General features: G+C 42.4%; 1 non-coding gene across 1 annotated transcript; it reads right to left on the minus strand.

Moving 5' to 3' along the window:
• Positions 1–2,610: 2,610 nt before the first annotated feature.
• On the minus strand, positions 2,611–2,726 carry LOC124614505. Its single transcript, XR_006979732.1, has one exon. It is a non-coding gene; the product is annotated as a U5 spliceosomal RNA (small nuclear RNA).
• Between the last annotated feature and the right edge of the window lie 20,638 nt (positions 2,727–23,364).

A 23,364-nucleotide genomic window follows, 5' to 3' on the forward strand; every position in this document is an offset into this window, starting at 1 on the left:
GAATCATAGGTACAACCACGGCAAATAGGTGTCTGAGGAAAGATCAGACTAATATATGATTCCGAGGGGCGGCACCCTTTTCAATACATGTTAGGGCAACAATCTGTATTAAGGATTGACGTGGTCCTGTAATATTAGCAAATGTGCCCTCGTTATACTGGTATTGCGAAAGGCTGAGAGGAAGGGGAAACTAAAGCCTTTATTTTGCTCTAGAGGATACAGCTCTGCTGTATGATTAATTAATGCTGTTTGTATCCTCTTGCGTAAAATATTACAGAGGTAGTACAGTTCCCATTTTCATACCCTTGAGAGGGACTGCTCATGTGGCGGTCATCATCAGGAACCAAAAAACTGGGAATCTGCGGGTCAGAGATTGGAATGTTTCATGGCTCACTACGATTATGGATAAGAGAGTTTAAAAAGGGAAGTCTATTGGTTGAGTTAGATGTATTTGAAATTAGTGAAGTTTAGTGGCACTATGAACAAGAGTTCAGGTCAGGTGAGTACCCTTTTATAAAAGAAATCTAATGCAGGAATAAGTCCCATAATGAATAACATAATAAAAATGTGGTTAAGTTAGTACGAACATCAGAGACGATTCGTCATTGTACCCAAGGTGGACACGAACCTAACATCCGCCACATTATTATAAGTTTGTATGCCAATCACTTCAGCAGAGGATGAAGTGATTGAAAGAGTATTTGGTAAGATAAAAAAAGTTCTTCAGTAATTCAGTTTTTCAGGAGTAATGGGGACGCTTGCAGCATTCCACGAATAGAAGAACTGAAGGCATGGATATGGGAAACGATCACCAGACAGAGTGCCAGGCCCAGCGGACTGAAGATGGAACCTCCAGGACCACTCGAGGAGCAGTCTCAGGTCCCGCCTGATGGAGGTTAGGTTACCGAAATATCGTGCAAGTACGACGCTGATATCCGGAAGAACGCCCGACAACACAGGATGTAACTAAAGATGGGTTGATGACACAGATGATTCTAGTTTGAGACTCGATTGTAAAATGTTCATGTTAGTAGGTGGTAGGTGGCAGATCACCTATCACTTTAAGAATCCATTTTAGAAGAAACTTAACCACACAGCAACTTAGAAACTTAACCACATAGCAACTTAATTTGGACTGATAACAGCCATAAGCAGGACAATCACTTGTACGTTTTCTGCAGTGCCATGCTTGTACCAAATCTGCGTGACCAGACCGCATCAAACCGTAGCTAATACTCTCTTTTTCGAGTGTTAGAATCATCTTTATCTCGAGACGTCTGCCGGGTGAGAAATCTGCTGTTTTTGAAGTGGGTTTCTTGCTCAACATAGGTCGCATGAAGTCGCTTGGATTGTTATCTTCTATTGGCGGTACGACGTTACCAGGAAGGTGAGATTCGCATGCGCAATTGCTGTAAATAAGCAATGTGACTGTTGCCTCTCTACGTTTCCCCCTCCCCACCGCGCCGTGATAATGGGCCGGAAGAGAATTGGAGACCACCACGAACATCACAGTTCTCCAAGAGTTACGATTTTTGTTGTATGTATTTGAAGATGCTTCGTCTCCACTGCTCTTATTAACTCAGACTATAATCTTCGTTCTGTTAAAATTGTTACTACACATGTAAATTTCTCTCGCTATTACAGAATCCCATAAGTCGATGCGTGGGAGAGGAACTCCATATTCTGAAAGTTGACCTTGTGCCCTTCCGTATCGCTATGTTCCGCTGTACCTGGTTTTTCAAGACACCTGTATATGATGTTCTTTCTACATCCAGTGCAGCGCTTGTCTGCTGTATGGAGTCTGGGACACATTCACAAGCCACGCTTTAGACATCAGGTACTCTAACCCCAGACTGACTTCCACTGGATGATGAATATAATGATAGCCTTCGGAAAGGTCCAGTTATAGCTACGAATTGAAGAATTAACACCTATCAATTACAGATACAAAATACGAACCTGACACAATCCCATTAACGTACGCGTTAGTATACTAGACTCCTTCAATTATTTCGGAGACTAAATAACCCCGAAATCCAATCAAGACCTTGCATGAAGGGTAGACGCACCAAACTGTAGAATGCCTACCAACTTTGTAGTAATATTTATAAGTTTAAATCCCTTCTCCCCCTCCCCCCCCCCCCCTTTCAACTTAAAACCACGACACTATAGTACCGTAGAGAGATCTTCAGTAATGTGTACTTCATAATAACAGAACTGGGCCAGAAAGGAAAATTGCAATGAAGCACTTAAAGATAGTGCAAAAATTTACGGGTTGTATCAAATAAGACGGTGAGCACGTAATCTGACACAAAACGGAATCTCTCCACACGTAGACGGTATTACAATAACTTTGAGGACGAGGAAGCTAATCTTCTATAGTCCGAAAGAACAGACACATATTTGACCCAGGAGCCACTACGAATTAATACATAAAAGAATTACAGACAATAGCTGTGATATGGCATTGAATTTAATTAACGGGGAAAGCTGAAAATTTTTGTCTGACTGCGATTCGAACCCAGGTCTCCTGCTCATTAGGCAGATGCTCTGACCACTTTTCTCTCTCTCTCTCTCTCTCTCTCTCTCTCTCTCTATCTTTTATTAAGGCTCCACGAGAACAGATTACTATGACAAATTTATTATAGACCCATTTAGTGTCCCACTCCATGTAAATCTTAAGTAAAAGGCGCAAGATTGATTCGTTTGAAGGGAAATCAGAGTGACCAGTAAGCAAGCCATCTCTCCCAGTCGGACTCAGATTCTTATCCACACATTACAAATGTAGTGCCCCTTGCCCATTATTCTCATTAAACACGGCATTTCGTCGATTCCAGTACGGGTTCGGGCCTGGTATGCATCCCACTGAAGAGATCATTAGCTGGTCTCGCCTGAATTATATATTTATGATGGTTGTACTTTCGGCCATGTCCTAAAGACCAGACATCATTCTGATCCAGCAGCCACTATGAGCTAAGACATGGGAAAGACAGGGACAGGAAAAGAAATGTGTCAAATTCCGGTCTTAATGATAAGTGTTTTACTGAAGTTTAGGGGAATCTGACGTAGTACAACATACTAAATAACGTTCAACCTAAGCCATGGCATTTACAGGAAATATTCTTAGTGTGGCATACAGACCCGCTAAAAACGGAGGTTAAACGGAATTCAACAGTGATTCGACATATCGAAGACTCAAATGTACATCCCAGTAACATTAAGTTGTGAGTGGTTACATACCGTACGCCGCTATTGAGAAACTATTTTAAACATTGCAACGTCTGATTCGGATATTAATTGGGTATAATTAATTGACAGTCTCAAATACTATGTAACACTGCGTTATAACTGATAGCAGTTTATTTCAAAATTTCCTTGGAGAGAGCAAATAATCAGTCTGTACGAGCCACTCGCTTGAATCCTTCGGTGATCAACTATTTTAAAATATTGACCAAAACAAAATAATTTCTGCAAACGGTGTTCACAGTTTCATTGAATTTAGTGGACGATACACTGGAACCACCAGTATCCCTAGTTATATTTACTAACAGACCATGAATTTCGCCGAAGCGATCATCTTTGGATTGCAGTTTAGCAGTAGATCAAATTGAGGCCAGTTTCCTTTACATCAAATAAATAATTGTTTTTAGTTTACATATTTGTGCATCAACTATCTCATATATCACTGCCTGACAGAGAAAGTTAAGCACCCGCAGATACGGTCGGATGTTAGACTAAGTTCGTACAAATACACACCATCGCCGGGCGTGCAAATGATTGAAGTTGCAGTTCTCAGTGACAGGTAGCACGACTACCAAAGAGAAATCGTTTATTTATTTTGTGATTACGCCTGGTAGGATAAGTGGTTAAGAAGTAGATGAAGTTAAGGAATTCTACTACCTAGAAAACTGACAAATTACGGACGGATTAAGGAGGACTTGAAAAGCAAAGTAGCACTGGCAAAAAGGGTATTCTTCATCAAGAGAAGGCTACTGGTACCAAACATCGGCCTTAACTTGCGGAAGAAATTTCTGAGAACGTACGTTTGAAACCTGCACTGTGGGAAAACGGGAACAGAAGAGATTCGAAGCATTTGAGATGTGGGTACTACAGTGAAATGTTGAAAATTAGGTGCACTGATAAGGTGACGAATGAGGAGGTTGTGCGCAGAATCGGAGAGAAGAGGAATAGGGGGAAAATACTGACAAGGAGAAGAGACAGGATTGTAAGACATCTGTTAAGACATCAGGGAATGACTTCTGTTGTACTAGACACAGAAGTAGAAGGCAAAAACTGTAGAGGAAAATAAAGATTGTAATATATCCAGCAAACAATTGAGGACGTAAGTTGCAAATGCTACTCTGGGATGAAGAGGTTGGCACAGGAGAGGAATTTATGGGGGGCGGTATCAAACCAGTCGGAAGCCTGATGGCTTAAAAAAAAGAGTATATAAGGGTCGTAAACAGCATTAGGTTGTGAAAGGCGACTATGACCGACAGGGACAGAATGGGTACTCGTTTGTGATGGTTCTATCAACACCTGAGATTTAAAGTGGCTTCATTAGTCTCCATTTAGCTGGCTCATCTAATAGTGCAATATATAGACTAGTGGGGCTACGGATCTGGCAGTTAAGGTTCCGGTCGGAAACGTCTGGCCATCACATGAAATGATCACCATATTCTGCACCAAGTACGTTGTAATGCCTTCACATCTGCCCCGACATTCGAGACAACCAATGGACTCCCTGCAATGTTCTGTGTTATCCCGCAACATTGGTCGGAATCTAACAGTAGGCAGTCAAGGTAGTTATCATCCGATTTGTAGGTTGCCTTTAACTCCAAAACACAAACTGCTGCTCTTGGAACGGTGCCGTGGGTATTTGCCGTTCTTCCAATGTTTGCAAGAGGCATAGCGGTGTTACTTCATGTGTCGTGGTGTGGATAGCAGTTGGATATCACTTCAGGTCATTGCCGGCAGTGACTGAGGGAGTCTGACGAAACAATGGCACGTGAAGGACATCGTATATCCTCCTTTGCTACGTCATGTGCGACCGTATCGTGGAGCGTTTTTCAACAGGACAGTGCTTGTCTTCAAATTGCAGGAGTCTTCACGTCTGTCTGATGTTGAGGCATTCCCGTGGCCAGCAAGATCCCCATATTAGTCCCTGATAGCCCATGTGTTGCACCATCTCGGATATCATCTACGTCCCACTGCCAGTATCCAGCACGTCAAGTAAAATTTACAGCAGCTGTGTGGCAGCTAGCTCCACGAGAGGATTCAACTACCTCATGACACACATTTGTGTAGAGTGATCTCTATAAAGGAAAAAAGTATTTACTGAATGAAACAACTACAAACAATAATTACTCTATAAATGATAAATGTTAATCGTCTGACACGTTGGCCATTGGACCTCCCTGTTTCGGTCGGTTTCCTTTTGTAATGACTGTCTCCCCAACGTATGATTTTTCGCACTGACAGGGAATTTGATAAAAGCCTGGTTGTCGAAGGTCTAGGTCATCTTTCACTGAACCCAGTAGAGTCAAGGTTTTTGCAAGGGGTCGGAATACACATTTCGCATTGTGTTTCCCAGGATTCTGCCGATTTTTCTTGAGGTGTTTCCGACAAACGGAATGCACGCCAACGACTTGTGTTCTTCTGTTTCTTCTTCTTGTTCTCTTCGGGCAGCCTGTCTGAGTGCATGTCTTATTTGCTAATGGTTGTACCCGCGCCGGCCGCACCAAAGACACCAGGAGAGGAACGGTGGAAGGGATAACGGCTAGTATATACAGGGCGCCGAGAGCAACAGCACAGCATTCGTCAGGAACCACCTGAAGATGGCAGCGTGTACGTCTGCCGAAATATTGTGTAGAAATTACGACGCTACCCGGTCGGATACCAGACAACTGTTCAAATTGGAAATACGCCGGGTAAACTACTGACCGCATATCAAGGACCTCTACGGGGAGGAAATGCTTCAACAGATGAAGATGCTGGACAAGCTGCGGAACAAGAAGGAGCGACTGCTGCGCTCACTTGCGTTCCTGCTTAGATGCCGAGGCGGTACTGTCGTGCCGCCTTTCGCCAAGGTAACTCACCACATAAGGACTGCAGCGGCCTGGCGCATCATGAGACGAGCCAGCTTAGCGCCGGTAAGAGAGCATTATACTCGCCGCTGCCTGGATGACACTTCGAAGAAACTGCTGGATGTCCTTCTCAGGATGTCTTCAGTTCTATCTCTCATATCATGGGAATGGGCTGACACTACCACCTGGACACAAGCAGACGGCGTACGAAGAAAAGCTACGAGTAAACAGACATCGAAGTTTGAACGCCTTGTAGCACGACAGAAGACTACGCAAGAACCACCTAAGCATACTGTCATCAACCTTGCAGGAAGAACGATCAGTGACGCAGCAATGTCGTTGCTCGTGAAAGGTCTCAACTTCGCCTCAACCCCGACATCTCTACGGATTGTGGACATTATAAGCAGTGTGGAGCAGGCCAGGTACACTCTGCCAGCCAATGAAGCAGAAGAAATACGTCGTGAAACGTGCCCTGCGCTCACCAGGGCCGCACCACTGAAACAGAACATCTCGAAGGAGGAGAGAGCGGCCATCCGCGAGTTACGCAGCGATCCTGAGTTGGTGGTCTTGCCTGCTGACAAAGGCAATGCTACAGTACTGCTCCTGCACTCAGAATATAAGAGAAAAATGTAGGAACTTCTCGATGACGCAGCGTACAGAAGGATAGAAGGAGACCCGTCAAGTCGCCTTCAAAGAAGAACCGTTGAACTTCTTCGCAATACCTTTGATGGAAGAACTGTCAAGAAACTTCGACCAAGAGCGGCTGCACCGCCACGACTGTATGGGCTACCAAAGGTCCACAAGGATGGGACACCTATGCGTCCAATAGTCAGCAACATAGGAGCAGCAACCTATGAACTGGCCCAACACCTGACGGGTCTCCTTAGCCCATTTGTGGGAAAATGCGAACACCACATCCGCAATTCCATCCACTTTGTGCAACGTATACAAGAACTTCGGCTCCAGGATAGCAACTTGTTAATGAGCTTCAACGTAGTGTCCCTCTTCACTAAGGTATCACTGAAAGACTCCGTCGATCTGATAAGCAAGAAATTCGACAACAACCTAACAAGGCTCTTCGAGTTCGTGCTCACCTCAACATACTTCCTGTTGGACGGAAATTATTATGAAGAGACAGATGGCGTCGCCATGGGATTCCCGCTTTCGCCGGTTGTAGCCAATTTTTTTATGGAGAATTTCGAGGAGAATGCACTAGAACAAACCAAACAAAAACCAACTTGTTTCTTCCGCTACGTAGATGACACGTTCGTTGTTTGGCCACATGGACGGGACAGCTTAAATGAATTTTTCGAACACCTCAACTCGCTGCACCCCAACATACAGTTCACAATGGAGGTGGAGCAGGATGATGCCCAACCGTTTCTTGACGTCTTGGTGAAACGGAAACCTGACGGCAAGCTGGGACACATTGTATACAGAAAACCTACATACACCGATTTGTACCTAAATGCCTTCAGTTGCCACCATAGCTCCCAGCGTGAAGGCGTTTTGCGCACACTTGTTCACAGGGCATGATCGATCTGCGATCAGGAGAGCCTTCCAGCAGAACTGCAGCACCTAGAGACAACATTTCGGAAAATTGGGTAAAACCAGAAGCAAATAAGACACGCACTCAGACAGACTGCGCCAAGAGAACAAGAAGAAGAAACGGAAGAACACAAGTCGTTGGCGTGCATTCCGTTTGTCGGAAACACCTGAATAAAAATCGGCAGAATCCTGGGGAAACACAATGTGAAATGTGTATTCCGACCCCCTGCAAAAACCTTGACTCTACTGCGTTCAGTGAAAGAAAGGCCTTCGAAAACCAGGCGTTTATCAGATTCCCTGTCAGTGCGGAACATCATACATTGGGGAGACAGTCCGCACTGTAGACGAGAGGTGCCGCGAACACAAGCGCCATACTGAATTACACCAGGCCACTAAATCAGCCGTGGGTGACCATTGTATAAAGACTGGCCATACTATGGAATATGAAAAAAACAAAAATACTCTGTCAATCCTCCTACTTCTAAGACTGCGTTACTAAAGAGGCCATCGGAATCCGACTACAGGACGATTTAAATAATAGAGACAGAAGCCTTCAACTTAGTCAGGTTTGGAACCCTGCGCTCAGCCTGGAGAGAGAGAAGCGGTCCCAGCGATCGAGGACTGCCCCCGATGGCAGCAGCAGGGAGACTGCAGACCCCAGTTCAGACCCAGGCGCCGCCCACCACCTCCGTCCTGCTAATAAGTGGGCTCGAAGTGACAAATTATTTGTTAAGTTAACTCCAACTTATAATCACTAAACAACATCACATAGACCCTCAAGCCTTGAAGTGTTTTTACTATTCGTTCTCCTCCCCTTCTGGATGTGTCACTTCTTTTGTCAGGAGATATACGTATATATGACACATACTATAACTGGAACCAGTTTTGTAATTGGCGTCAGGGAACCTTCCTTCACCTTTGGTGTAGCGCTAATCCGAGAGTTGAAGGTGATCACTTGACGGACACTGGTTATCTGTGAGTAACTATACGAAATAACTTTCTAAATCTTGTAGACAGTTTTGTATAGGGTGCTCTCTATAAAGGAAAAAAGTATTTACTGAATGAAAAAAACTACAAATAGTAATTACTCTATAAATGATAAATGTTAATCGTCTGACGCGTTGGCCATTGGAACCTCCCTGTTTCGGTCGGTTTCCTTTTGTAATGACTGTCTCCCCAATGTATGATTTTCCGCACTGACAGGTAATTTGATAAAAGCCTGGTTGTCGAAGGCCTAGGTCATCTTTCACTGAACCCAGTAGAGTCAAGGTTTTTGCAGGGGGTCGGAATACACATTTCACATTGTGTTTCCCCAGGATTCTGACGATTTTTCTTGAGGTGTTTCCGACAAACGGAACGCACGCCAACGACTTGTGTTCTTCTGCTTCTTCTTCTTGTTCTCTTCGCGCAGCCTGTCTGAGTGCGTGTCTTATTTGCTACTGGTTGTACCCGCGCCGGCCGCACCAAAGACACCAGGAGAGGAACGGGGGAGGGGGTAACGGCTAGTATATATAGGGCGCTGAGAGGAACAGCACAGCATTCGTCAGGAACCACCAGAAGATGTCAGCGTGTACGTCTGCAGAAATATTGTGGAGAAATTACGACGCTATCCGGTCGCATACTCGAGAACTGCTCAAATTGGAAATACGCCGGGTAAACTTCAGATCGAATATATCGTAATGTTTTTGAAGCTACAGAATTAACAGAGCTGACGCTTAACATTGCACCGACGTAACTCACATTACAAGTGGAGACTGAGAAATCATGGCCGCCTCGAGTGCTTCAGTCTTAATGCTCTTAAGACTTGCACGTTAACTGGAAGATAGAGTCTATTACTCTATTTCTTCCTGTTAATTCTGCAAACGACGTTACGAGCAACTTTAGGGAACACATACGTTGATGGAAGCTTTTTGTGTTAGCTGAGTGTACTGCGAATGCTCTGCCCAAAGTATTTGTTGTTTTGACACCTGTGTGTCATACGTTATTCGTTGTCTTAGTTCGACGAAAGGTACGTCACAAATCAAAGCAGAGTATAAAAATCAATTTCCCATGTTAGTTAAATTTAACTGTGTCGAAAACTGTGGTAAACTTGTAACACTATGGCAATATGATAAATAATTTTCTTCTTATTAATTGTATTTGATATGAAGTTTAATCTCTGTAATATATGATATGTTATGTGCTGTGATATGTTTTGTCTTTCTTACACAATCTCTTTGGTGGTATTTCGTGATGAATAGTTTTGTTTAAATAATTTTATGTTGACCTGTAGATGTGAGTAAATGATATGTTTTCTTTAAAATGTTTGTTTGTTACTTTGTAACTGCTGATCCTCACTCAGGTTTCTTAGTTCTTTGTGTATGAAAAGGTGTTGTGGTTCCCCTCTGGGACGGGAATTATGTAGCGCGCGCAAAATGTGGTTGGTGCAGGTGAAAAGGGGGACAAGGTAGACAGTCGGGACTAGCTACCGAACCGCTGGCAGCTAATGATCAAATAGCGCATGGTGCGGGTGCCGAGAGAGGCTTTATGTGCAGGTTAACACTACGCCAAAGCCTCGGGTGGATGGGTGGATTAATTATTATGCTCTGTTACTGGAAATTGTCCTAAAATCGGAAGGACGTCGCTACCAAGAATATGACAGAACATACCACTTTCAACAGTAAACTCATCTACCATAGTGTACTCGCCACCACATTGCGCAATCACTATGATGAAGTGGAGGATTTATAGAAGTGTAGAGTGAAGGATCAGCACTTTTAATGTTATTAAAACACAAAGTAACTCGAAACAAAATTTATAAACTTACGCGCGAAGGCAGTAAGAGATTTATAATCTGCCACACAACTGATACCGACTTAAAATCTTATGAAAGTATGTACATTCAACAACAATTAGCTTCGCTTCGCCTTAAACGTATACGGCATAAATCAGTAACAGTCACTAGCTAGGTTACGTTGCTACAAGGTTCCTGCTATTCTGTGAGGAATTTAAGTTTCAATTTTTAAGTATGTCAACATATTCTGCATAAACGAATGGCACATGTAAGATATTGCTATATATAATTCCGTATGATTTAATTGTGGAGAACGCTGCAAGACACATAAAAGTTTTGAAAAAAATGAATAACCAGTTTTGTTACAACCATTTACAGCTTCATGTTATTACGGCTTTATACATTAATACCTCTTAAAATAGCGTTAAAGCTTACAAATGTTTGAACTATTTACATTTTAAACGACTGACTATGATGTTGGAAATGTTTGCTGGATACTTACACATCATAATTCTGCGTAAATCTACACAGAAAAAGAGAAATGTATCACATGAACAAAATTCTGCCTTCCTGTAATTTAAACTACTGATCTTACCAAAGAGAAACATGTCTACACGAAGTTTCTGACATGATAAACTTCCCTTGCAGCAGTTAATCAAATTACTTCCAATGATGTTAATGATTAATATATCAGAAACAAGAGAACATAAATGAAGAATTATGATGTTACTAAAATTGCATTGTATCATGTACTCAACTATAAATGCGTATCACTTTGAATATGTTATTGGGTATTTTATTAACGATATGTCCCAATTGGCCTTTCACATATCATTATAAATCTGCGTGCTGAATCCAGATCACATTAAATCACCATAATAAGATTTAAGGTGTTTTATTACATCTTTCCTAGAGGAAACCTGGAAAATTCTGTAGGGATTCCACAGCTAATTTATACGTGCTCTTTGAAAGGAAATGAAATAGTTTAATTTTTGTTGTTATCAAAGTACTTCAAAATAAAAGCCATAGTTCTATAAATCTTCTACAAAATATTTATTTACTAACTTTAAGTTCAGTATACTGGGTGATTTTTTCCAGCGTGTACAAACTCTACGGACTGATCGGTGAGAGGATACGAAACAAAAAAGTCTAATGAACGTATGTCTAGAAATGCATGGTTTCCGTGCTAGACACCGTTTATTCAATCACAAGTGTTAGAGAGACTGCGATCTAATATACGCTACAGAGTGCAGCCACCGTTACATTATGTGCTGAAAATGTTTTCCATGTGCCTCAACCCAAGCGTTTATGCGTCATAGCATATTCCGTCTCACACGTTCATATCAGCCAAGCTGCATCCGAGCAAGAACATGAATACGCTGCTCCAATGCCTCCACATTTGGAATGCGCTCTGCAAACACGAAACTAATGAGATGGTCTCATAACCAGAAATCGCGAAGTTCAGGTACGGTGAACGAACAGACCATACAACTGCACCCCTCGTCTGATCCATCGATCAGGGGAGACGCGATTGAGTTGGGTCCGGACGATAACAGTCAAGCGTGCTGGATCACCATCATGTAACAGCCACCCAATCCTTCGAATCATCAATTGCACTTCTTCCAGCAGGGGAGGCGACGTCACCCGCAAGAAATGGCGACAGTTCCGACCTATTAGGCGAAATGGAACGAAGACTGGCCCCAAAATATGGTGGTCAATTATCCGGGCCCACGCATTCCCGCTTCACCGAGGTTGATGCTTCACTGTCACCATTTCATGGGAATTCTGCATGCTATCCATAAATGACTGTTATGAAAGATGAAGATATCATCTGTGAAAAGGATGGATGACACAAATCTCGTAATCGTTGTTGCCTGCTGAAGAAATCAGTGACGAAGCTACTCCTGCTGTAGAAAGTCTGTCGCTGGTAAGCCCTGCAAACGCTGTAAGTGATAAGTATTGTAGCAGTTGTTATGAAGAATGTTCCGCATGGTCATCTGGCTTACCCTTTACTGGCGGGCCAAATGCTGGTACTGACACGTCCGTTGCCTTCCACAGTGTTAATCACATTAATCCCGGCTTGGTGTCCGAACATTTCGGGTATGTCCTTCATGATTTCCTGCTTTCTGAAACGACTATGTCTCAGACAAACGGCAAGACATTGTTGTAAACATCGAATGCTGTAGTTGTTGTCGGCGGGGATAGGTATCCTTGCTGCCCGCCGCCCGTTGCCATTTGCCTTTCCGTAACCATGTTGGCGTGCTTTCGATTCAAATATGGAACCACTGTGTAGAGCACTGTATCACATCCACTACAAGATGAGTCAGCAAGAGAAGTGAATCGGACACTGTGACGGAAGAGGGCACTAGAGTATGACGCATGAGGAACAGTACCACCCTCTAGGCGGGAACCGTGCATACTGTAAATGTGGCTGCATGGTACAGCGCGTATTAGACAGCAGCTTCTGTAACAAATTATGATTGAATAAATGGTTTCTAGAATGGAAACCATGCATTTCCGGATATAAGTTCATTAGACCTTTTTCTTCCGTTTCCTTCCATCAATCCCTAGACTGTGTACACGGTGGAAAAAAAAGAACACCCTGTATAGAATAACGCTGCAGATATCTCCAAGAACTGTATGGAAAATGGGAATGGGTAATTATCACACACACTGGCATTGTCTTGTAAAATTAAAACTAACTTATATTATTGCTATGTGATGTCCAACTTACAGCATTCAGCACGCAACGGATAAAGTAGTCATAATTACATACAGAAATAATTCGTGGCAAATACAAATCATGCCATGGACAAAACACCACTCTCGCACACTGAGCTCGCATGCTTTACACAAACAGGGTGTAAAGACCATACGTTTCAACATGTAGTGCTGGGCACAGCTGCTGATATCCCATTTCATGTCACAACGTATGATTACATTTCCTTTTCTGTTTTCAGGTTGACAGATTTTTTAATTCTGGTTCATAAATTATTACATAACGTAATCAAGATAGGTAATACTTTTCGCAGTGTTCTGCTTATTTGATGGGAGCTCCGTTCCTTTGAGTTGTTCGATGCAGTTCCGCGAACCCAACTCGTGTATTTTTTGTCAAATCTCTGGCAGTCTGCGAGAACGACGCTCTGGCGTTATAGTATTTGTGAACAGAGCGGAAAGCTTTGTCATTCTGTAAAACTCAGGAAAAGTGTTGGATGTATCCTGGAAAAGCACGACATTGCTCACAAAACCCAAAGATGGAGGAAGGCCTATAGCGGCTTAGGGCAGTGGATAGAGGGCAACGACGGGGGGTGGGCTGGTGGTGTGCAGACGAACAGCAGTGGAAACACTGGACGCGGCCGTGTGGGTACGTAATCCGATTACTGGTACGCGCCTCTGTTCGCTCTTTATCGCTTCGAATAGGCAGGACGCTACACGGACGTAACGCTGCGTTCCACTAGGAATTCTGTTTCCGTGTCTGCTCTAAGCTGAAAAAAACTATTGAAGCTTTTACACTTAATAGCTTTTAACTTAATGTTTTACATAGAAATACATAGCTGTACAAAAGTCGTACTGTTTAGTGACAACAGTTACTTCCACGTTTGTTTTCAAAGTAATCACGGCAGACATTAACACGAAAAAGCATTATTGAAATGAAAGGCTAAATACGAGTAGTTCGCCAAACTCTCTTTTGTATCCGCCTGGATAGTGAAAAATACTTGCACGTTTCGGCCGGTATAATACACTTAATATTCATTGCGAAAAGAGATTATTCAAAAATATTATCGTGTATCGAAACATATCCCTTTTTCTGAAAATACGAGAGCTTGTCGCCAGCAGTACATGTCGGCAATGTTTGTATGTTAATACTTTCCACTTTTTCAGCGTCCGTTATCTTGAACCTAGCTACATCCGTCACATCTTGCAAGAATGAAATCTTCACCACGGATGCTCTGGAGGAGCAATGAAAACTTAATTGATTGTCTGAAAAGACCGTCTATCGTCTTGTATTTACAATTAGAAACAAGAAAGTGTAAGAACAATCCAGTTACTTCCAATCAGCGTAACCACGCGAAGTAGGACGATTTGACTTATACGATCTCTATTCCACACAACAAAGAAAAACTATCACTGAAGTAAAAATCACAAATTGAAGAAAATACCTAGAAAAAGTAAAAGAAACACTCTATTTTCTTGTTTATGGGAGTTATGGTACTTTGGTTTTAGTATGATATGTAATGAAGATAAGATTTAATTGATTCCTCATAAATTACTGCTTAGGAATAGAAGAAAGGGACCTATAATTAATGAGAAAATATCGATTTATAGGACCTGTGCTTTACTATAACTTTACTGCTTGCTCCCTCGCTTTGAGCGTAGCAAAGTACTTGATCACGTCTCTGAAGTCAGTTTCAGGAACTTGGTCGTGTTCTGTAAACATCTTGCTTTCACTTACACTTGACAGGAAGTATTTTTATATCCAATTTAATTTAACGGTTCTGTATTCACAAGATGCGACCGTCACTGGCATTGTGACAGATATACACAAAGCTATTTCTATGTTTGGATAAGCATACATTAACCCAAATTTAGAAAACAAAATCCTTTAGAACGTCCAGAATGGGAATAATTGCAAACGCTCTTCATCAACTCTGTCACATGGCCTTTGAACGCCGCTACATCATTGACTAGCTCCTGCGCATCAATACGTCTACTGTACGTAGCATCAACATCAGGTGCCTGCACATGTTTCGGAGTTACATACGACCTTTCATTTAGGCCGTTTCCTAAGACAGACAAAAGATTTCTATTCCATTCTCCTAAACTGAGGCACACCAGCTAAGTCGCCTAGATCTAAATCGTCAGATACCAACATAAATCTTAAGTCTTCGGTCAAGCAACATATTTGTGCCAACATCCACTCGACAAGCGTTGAGACCCTACAATACCGTACCTAAGAATCGGCAAGAACTCCACCATTGAACATGAGTGGGATGTGTATGCGGCAGCTCTGTGAACCATGTACATGCTGCCATGTAAATCACTTTAGGGATAGGTACCTGTTCGATAGTAGTCGTTCCCATAGGATATTACGTGGATGAAATGACACTGCGGAAACGGCACTGTGACAACAGCGTACGTTACAGTCGAGGACCGAGGAAGAGGTTTCTTCTTCGACGTAAAACATTGGAAAACGAGAGGTAGAAGAACTAATGTACCTTCCCAGGTTGGTTCTTAAAAGTGAGTCTTTTTTCTGTCAGTTTTTGTGTCCTCCCTGAGCCTGCCCCCTTAGCGGGGAACCATCTCGCCATGCCCGTGGTATGGTCCCAAAGGCAAAGAAGATTTGACTACAGTTAATAAGTTCAAATTTTTGAGGTTGCAGTAATTCAAAGATGAAGACAGATGAACAGGACACATTTCTGTGGAGACCTGATTAAATCCAGACTTTCAGCTTGTGACAATACGCGGCACAGAATTGTACAGTGTTGGTCCCTAAGCTGTTATTTAGTTTGGGACCTGAATTTCTCCCGCCATATACAGTGTTCAAATAACGTCGAAAACCTTTGAAAAATGCATACCCTGCCGTTTTGACTTCAAAATGACAGGATGTGCACCCATCGAAACATCGGCGGTTGTTGTTGACGTCATCCATAAGTGATTTGGTTACCGTTATATAATTGTCTGACAGATCACATACAGTCAATTAAATGTATAGTACATATTAAATCACGGAGCAAACTAATTACATGAATATGAAGGTTATAGTAAAAAACAATACAGAATCGTACCAAACTAGAGAGGTGATATTCTTACAACTCGTCGCTCAGAACCTTATAAGTCTGTCAGCTCCAAGAAACTGCCAATTTCTGTATGGGTAAATGTCGCGGCAATTTTAACTTCCCGTGGTTTCCTTTGAAACGAAGCTTCAAGACTTGACTATCTTCAAAAGTAATATTAGTGTTCAATACTTTTACACTGTGCTTGCTTATCACATACGCTCCAATTTTTAGAAAATTTCGCTTTGTTAATGTTCTATCCTGGAATAGGAAAAGACATTGTGCCGATGTCTGCTAAATGTCTGGAGAAATTGGTTACAACATTCGAAGAGACACGTTCTTTCGATGTACAGTGTGGCGCAGAGGGAGAAAAGCGGATGATCCTACGTCTGTCGAAGATGTGACAGCATTGCAGGAGAGATCGAGTGAAGGTGTGCAAATATGCAATGCCTAAGGATTTACCCGAATGTTGAACAGGTCTGCCAACACGGTGCATAAAATCCTACGAAACATCCTGAATTGCTATCCACACAAAATCACCAATGTTCAATAGTTACTTCCTGCTGACCTGCCAGCAAAACAAACGTCCGCGTTGGCAGTCCTTTCTCTCGTACAGGTGAACAAAGAATGGCCATGGAACATTCAGTGGACAGATGATACCAATTTCCATCTCAAAGGACACGTCAATACGCAGAATTACAGAATATGGGCAACGGAAAACTCGGACACACATCGACCGATACTATACTACAGGCCATTAAAATTGCTACACCACGAAGATGACGTGTTACAGACGTGAAATTTAAGCAACAGGAGGAAGATCCTGTGATAGGCGAATGATTAGCTTTTCAGAGCATTCACACAAGGTTAGCGCCGGTGGCGACACCTACAACGTGCTGACATGAGGAAAGTTTCCAACCGATTTCTCATACACAAACAGCAGTTGACCGGCGTTACCTGGTGTAACGTTGTTGTGATGGCTCGGGTAAGGAAGAGAAATGCGTACCATCACGTTTCCGTCTTTGATAAGAAGGTCGGATTGTAGCCTGTCGCGATTGCGGTTTATGGAATCGCGACATTGCTGCTCGCGTTGGTCGAGATCCAGTGACTATTAGCAGAATATGGAATCGGTGGGTTCAGGAGGGTAATATCGAACGCCGTGCTGGATCCCAATGGCCTCGTATCACTAGCAGTCGAGATGACAGGCGTCTTATCCGCATGGCGGTAACTGATCGTGCAGCCACGTCTCTATCCCTGAGTCAACAGATGGGGACGTTTCCAAGACAACAACCGTCTGCACGGACAGTTCGACGACGTTTTTTGCAGCAGCATTGACCATCAGCTCGGAGACCATGGCTGCGGTTACCCTTGACGCTGCAACACAGACAGGAGCGCCTGCGATGGTGTACTCAACGACGAGCCTGGGTGCACGAATGGCAAAACATCATTTTTTCGGATGAATCCAGGTTCTGTTTACAGCATCATGATGGTCGCATCCGTATTTGGTGACATCGCGGTGAACGCACATTGGAAGTGTGTATTCGTCATCGCCATGCTGGCGTATCACCCGGCGTGATGGTATGGGGTGCCATTGGTTACACGTCACGGTCACCTCTTGTTCGCATTGACGGCACTTTGAACAGTGGACGTTACATTTCTGATTTGTTACGGCCCGTGGCTCTATCCTTCATTCGATCCTTGCGAAACCCTACATTTCAGCAGGATAATGCACGACCGCATGTTGCAGGTCCTGCACGGGCCTTTCTGGATACAGAAAATGTTCGACTGCTGCCCCGGCCAGCACATTCTCCAGATCTCTCACCAATTGCAAACCTCTGGTCAATGGTAGCCGAGCAACTCGCTCTTCACAATGTGCCAGTCACTACTCTTGATGAACTGTGGTATCGAGTGGAAGCTGCATGGGCAGCTGTACCTGTACACGCCGTCTAAGCTCTGTTTGACTCCATGCCCAGGCGTATCAAGGCCCTTATTACGGCCGGAGGTGGTTGTTCTGGGTACTGATTTCTCAGGATCTATGCACCGAAATTGCGTGAAAATGTAATCACATGTCAGTTCTTGTATAATGTGTATGTTCAATGAATACCCGTTTATCATCTGCATTTCTTCTTGGTGTAGCAATTTTAATGGCCAGCAGTGTACTTTATTCTGCGAAGCTTCACTGCTCCATCACTGGCAAACACTTTTGAAGTCTTTTGCGCAGCAACGTCATTCCTACCCTTCAGCAGCCTGGAAGAATGGTTAGGATCATTTCTACGCAAGATGGTGCTCCTCTGCACATTGCACAGCCAATGAAGCGGCTGGTGCATAGACATTTCGTTTGGGCTAGAACTATTAGCTGTCATTCCCTGGCCGTCCAGTTCACCTAACCTTCATCCACGTGACTTTTGGCTGTGGGGTTACCTAGAAGATGTTAAGTGCTCCAATGACGAATGTAGCTGAAAGCACGCACTATGCAACGCATTCTGAACGTGACTCCCGAGACACGTCGACCTGCAGAGGATCATGCTGTTTCTCGATTTCAACTTGTGGCAGAAAACGCTGGAGAGAATAATGAGAATGTCATGAGCCAGTCTCATGAGAGTTAATAAACCATGCTTTTGTTGCTGTTTATGCGGTTTTTAGTCTCAGGAGAGATATAAATCGATTTTTTTTCCATCCGATGTGGTCCAATCTTGCCGCGGTGGATCGGCTCACTGCCGAATTTTTGCAGCCATACACATTGAACAATACGGATGTTGTAATGTACAAAACCAACCATACCTTCGTATTGCGATTCACCTGTGATTTGTACCCGACAACATTTGTGGTAAGACGCCCGCATTGTCATCAGTTGCTACTTTTTTTTTCCATGACATTTCCGTCTCCGACAATAATATGCTGTTCAAATTGTACGGCATTCTGAGCAGTGGTTCTCTTTCTAAAGCGTCTTGATACCGGAACATTAATTATGAACACCCGCCATATTTTGTAGAGTAATATTTCATCGATCATCCATCTCCACATATTTAAAAATTAGTAATATCACACGAATGTTGCACTTTAAGATCCGATATCGTAAAATATATACTAGCCTGTGTCACCTCCGATGCCAACACAATTTATTCAGTGCTTACTTCCGAGACACATCTCCATCAGTATTTATTTGGGAACCTCTCTAGAGAGTGATGGAAATGCAGTTTCTGTGTTACGTAAATTCCTGTCCATAACATTCTCGTCAATTTTATCAGTATTTTCTGAAACAACGCTTTTATTGTTGCTTCACTCACTCGGTGAACATGAACCGAAAAGAATATCAATATCGTTGCGCTCCTGGATCTGTTGCATAGTGCAGTCTCTTGCTTAAAACATGAGTTTCGATTTGAAAGTATGTATTATCAGATAAGATACATGTACGTCTGGCTACGTTCGGACGATTATCAAACTTATTGTACAAAACAGCAGTTCTAGGAATGCCATCATTAGAATCAGTCCTTGAAAGGACACTGTAATACGAAGAACGAATTCTCAGTTTTTGAGTACGATGTAGAAAATTAAATAATTTGTGTCATAAACCAACAATTTACATATATCATATTCCATGTTCGTCTATACCAGCATTTTGCCGGTGGAAACGTCTACGAAACCGGTTTGGACATTTAGGTCAACTACCGTATACTGCACGTTTGCTACTGCAGTTCGTGCACTGAAAATTTTCTTACCAGCTCCGTTCTAGGATCCTAGATGGTACTGTATCATGTGTAATGTTGCTTATAAACTTAGGCATTTCTCAAAAAAATGTAATCTTCTTTTGCAGTCCAGCTAAGAGTTTTAGGGCATTGCAGTTGACGTCAAAAACCTTTTTACTGTGTAATAACAAGCAATGTAAGTATAGCGCAGGATATATTTCCATATTACGTACGGAATACAAAGATGTGAAGAGATATGAAAAATACCTCCAATTATAATTTTTCAACTTTATTTAGAGTGTAAATTGGGTGCTTTTCTTGGTTAAAATATTTTTCGGTCATTACTGACAAGAAGTGTCTGGAATGTCTCATAAAACAGAAAATTTTTTTTGTGGTCAGTTGCCTTACGATGAGAAAACGCAGGCATTAACAAAACTTAGAAACCACTTTACTGAAACCATCGCAAGGAGAAATACTTAGTTATTTCTTAAGGTGTGATCTAATAACCCTGTGACTTTGTAGAGGAGTAGGATGAGAATCAACAGGAGTGGACAAAAATTTGAATTGGTAGTAGACGCTCATAGTAGTCTACAATGGTGATTGTATAGAGAGTTGAACAGTTAGGAAATGTGGAATTCAGTAAAGAATCCTACTAATCCACTGAAATTACTTATAAGTCTACTGATGAATACGAGATACAAAGCTACTGGAATTCAGTTTAAGAAAAGGAAAACTATCAGCTCTTCAAGAAAAAAACGTTAACTATGAAAACTTCAGGGTAAGCTAACGTGCTGGGATAGTACCTGCAAAGGAAAGTATAGAATACGCAGAATATTCTTCCAAAAATCTGCAGTGGTACTACTGCCTGGCCCCTGTCGTAGACTCAGGAATGGTGTGGAATTTTCTGAGAAACGATCACATCATGGAAGTTTAATCAAACTGCTATCTTGAATTTTTTTGTGTGTGTAAGTGATGTACTTGGTAATGCATGTTATTTGTAAAAAAATAAGCCTGTTACAGTCAACAGTATGTTCTCCATGAATTCGTGTCGTGATCTGGATGTATACTTGAGAATGAAGGCATCCATCATTCGGCGTAATATGAAAACTTGGTACATTGGAGAAACTAAGTCTTGCAGTTAATTCAAAAATTATCATTCATCAACAACGACACTCCTTTAGAAGGTAAGAGCTTTCAAAATTATCCTATTTCAGCTTAAGTGACAACATTCTTTGTTAATATTTGAACGCATGCATTTGTTTCACTCCCTTGACAACTTCCACTCCCTTGTCTGTGAGGCATTAAATGTTCGGTTGAGAACAGTAGTTATTTCACTAGATTTAAGAAAATCATTTGATTGTGTGAGCCTTGCATATTTGCGAAAAAGTTGGAACGTTGTGGCATAGAGGGAAACACTCAACAACGATTCACTCAATATCTGTAAAATACTTGGTGTCACAAACACAGAAGAAAACTGAATCTGTTCTGGGTCCATTATTTTTCTTGATATATGTAGCAATGGCCTGCCACTAAACATGAGATATGATACAAAAATTTTTCTTTTTACAGATGACACAAGTGTTATGAAAGACGTGGAACCGAACTAAAATGATGTAACTAACTGAGTATCCAGTACATCCACATGTTCATCTACACATACATGATTAATCTGGAATTCACAATTAAGTGAAATTCACAATTAAGAGCCCAACAGTGGGTACACATAATTACCTTCGAGCTATTTCTTTTACGTTCCACTCTCACGAACACTTACATCTTTTGTGCGAGTTCTGATTGCTCTTATTTTATTATTATGATAATTGTCCCCCATACATGTGGATGCCAACAAAATATTTTCACACTCTGAGCAGAAAGTAAGTGATTGAAATTTCGTGAGGTGATCCTCCCGCAACTAGAAACGCCTTTGTTTTAATGACTGCCACCCAAGTCGTGTATGATATCCGTGGCACTCTCTCCACTGTTTCTGTCTTACTTGTAATTGTAATCCCTAAGTATTTAACTGAATTTACAGCCTGTAGTTTGTGTGACAGATATTTAGCGGATTCCTTTTGGTACTAATGTCGATGACTTCACACTTTTCATTATTTAGAGCCGGTTGCTATTTTTTGCACCATACAAATATCTTGTCTAAATCATTTTGTTATTTGTTTTGATCATCTAATGACTTTATAAGAATGTAAATGACAGTATCGTTTGCAAACAATCTTAGTGTGCTACTCAAATTGTCTTCTCAGTCGTTTATGTAGATCAGGAACCGCTGAGGATTTATAACACTTGCTTGGGGAAAGACAGATATTACATCTGTTTTAATTAATGACTTCCTGTCAGTTGCAGGAACATCAGCCCGTCTCTTTCAGAGAATAGGTTAAAGCTGAACTGTAACAATTCTTGAAAAATTGGAATCTTATCTCTGAAGGTGGTCAGTAGTCAGTGAAGTCCCTCATTTTAAATATTTGGGACCAAGGGTAGATGTAAGGCTTTCTGTGAAGTATCATGTTAAGCATCTTGTGCCCAAACCGAATGCTGGTACCTTAACTATAAGTATTATTTCTATTGTCTCTGACGCTGATATCCAGGGCTTGTTATTTACTTCCGCTCTTATTATCTCGTATGGTGTCACATTTTGGGGCAATTCGGTGCACTCATAAGGAACATTTTTGGTCCAGAAAAGGTCTGCAAGACTGAACTGCTGTGTCAGACCACTAATTTCACATAGCCCATTGATCACTTGTCTCTAAATTCTAACTCTGGCGTACCTTGACGTACATTCTATCACGGTATTTGCTGCTGACAATACTGCAGACGAAACTGCAACATTCATTCAGAATGAGATTTTCACTCTGCAGTGGAGTGTGTGCTGATATGAAACGTCCTGGCAGATTAAAACTTTGTGCCGGACCGAGACTCGAACTCGGGACCTTTGCCATTCGCGGGCAAGTGCTCTGCCATCTGAGCTACCCAAGCAGGACTCAGATGGCAGATTAAAACTGTTTGCTGGACCGAGAATAGAACTCCTATCAGCGCACACTCCGCTGCAGTGTCAAATTCTGATTCGGGACACATCGCCCAGGCTGTGGCTAGGCCATGTCTCCGCAATATCCTTTCTTTCAGAAGTACTAGTTCTGCAGGGTTCGCAGGAGAGCTTCTGTAAAGTTTGGAAGGTAGGAGACGAGATACTGGCAGAAGTAAAGCTGTGAGGATGGGGCGTGAATCGTGATTGGGTAGCTCAGATGGTAGAGCACTTGCCCGCGAAAGGGAACGGTCCCGACTTCGAGTTTCGGTCCGGCACACAATCTTCCAGGAAGTTTCAACATTCATTCAGTTGACGACTGAAGGGGAAACTGATTTACGTCTACATCTACATTACAGTGCAAGCTACCTAACGATATGTGGCTGAGGGCACTTCTGGTACCACTAGCTGATTCCTCCTTCTCTGTTCCACTCGCCAATGGCGAGTGGGAAGAGTTATTGCCGGG

This window comes from Schistocerca americana, chromosome 4 (genome assembly GCF_021461395.2).
Source record: "Schistocerca americana isolate TAMUIC-IGC-003095 chromosome 4, iqSchAmer2.1, whole genome shotgun sequence".
Classification (NCBI taxonomy): domain Eukaryota; kingdom Metazoa; phylum Arthropoda; class Insecta; order Orthoptera; family Acrididae; genus Schistocerca; species Schistocerca americana.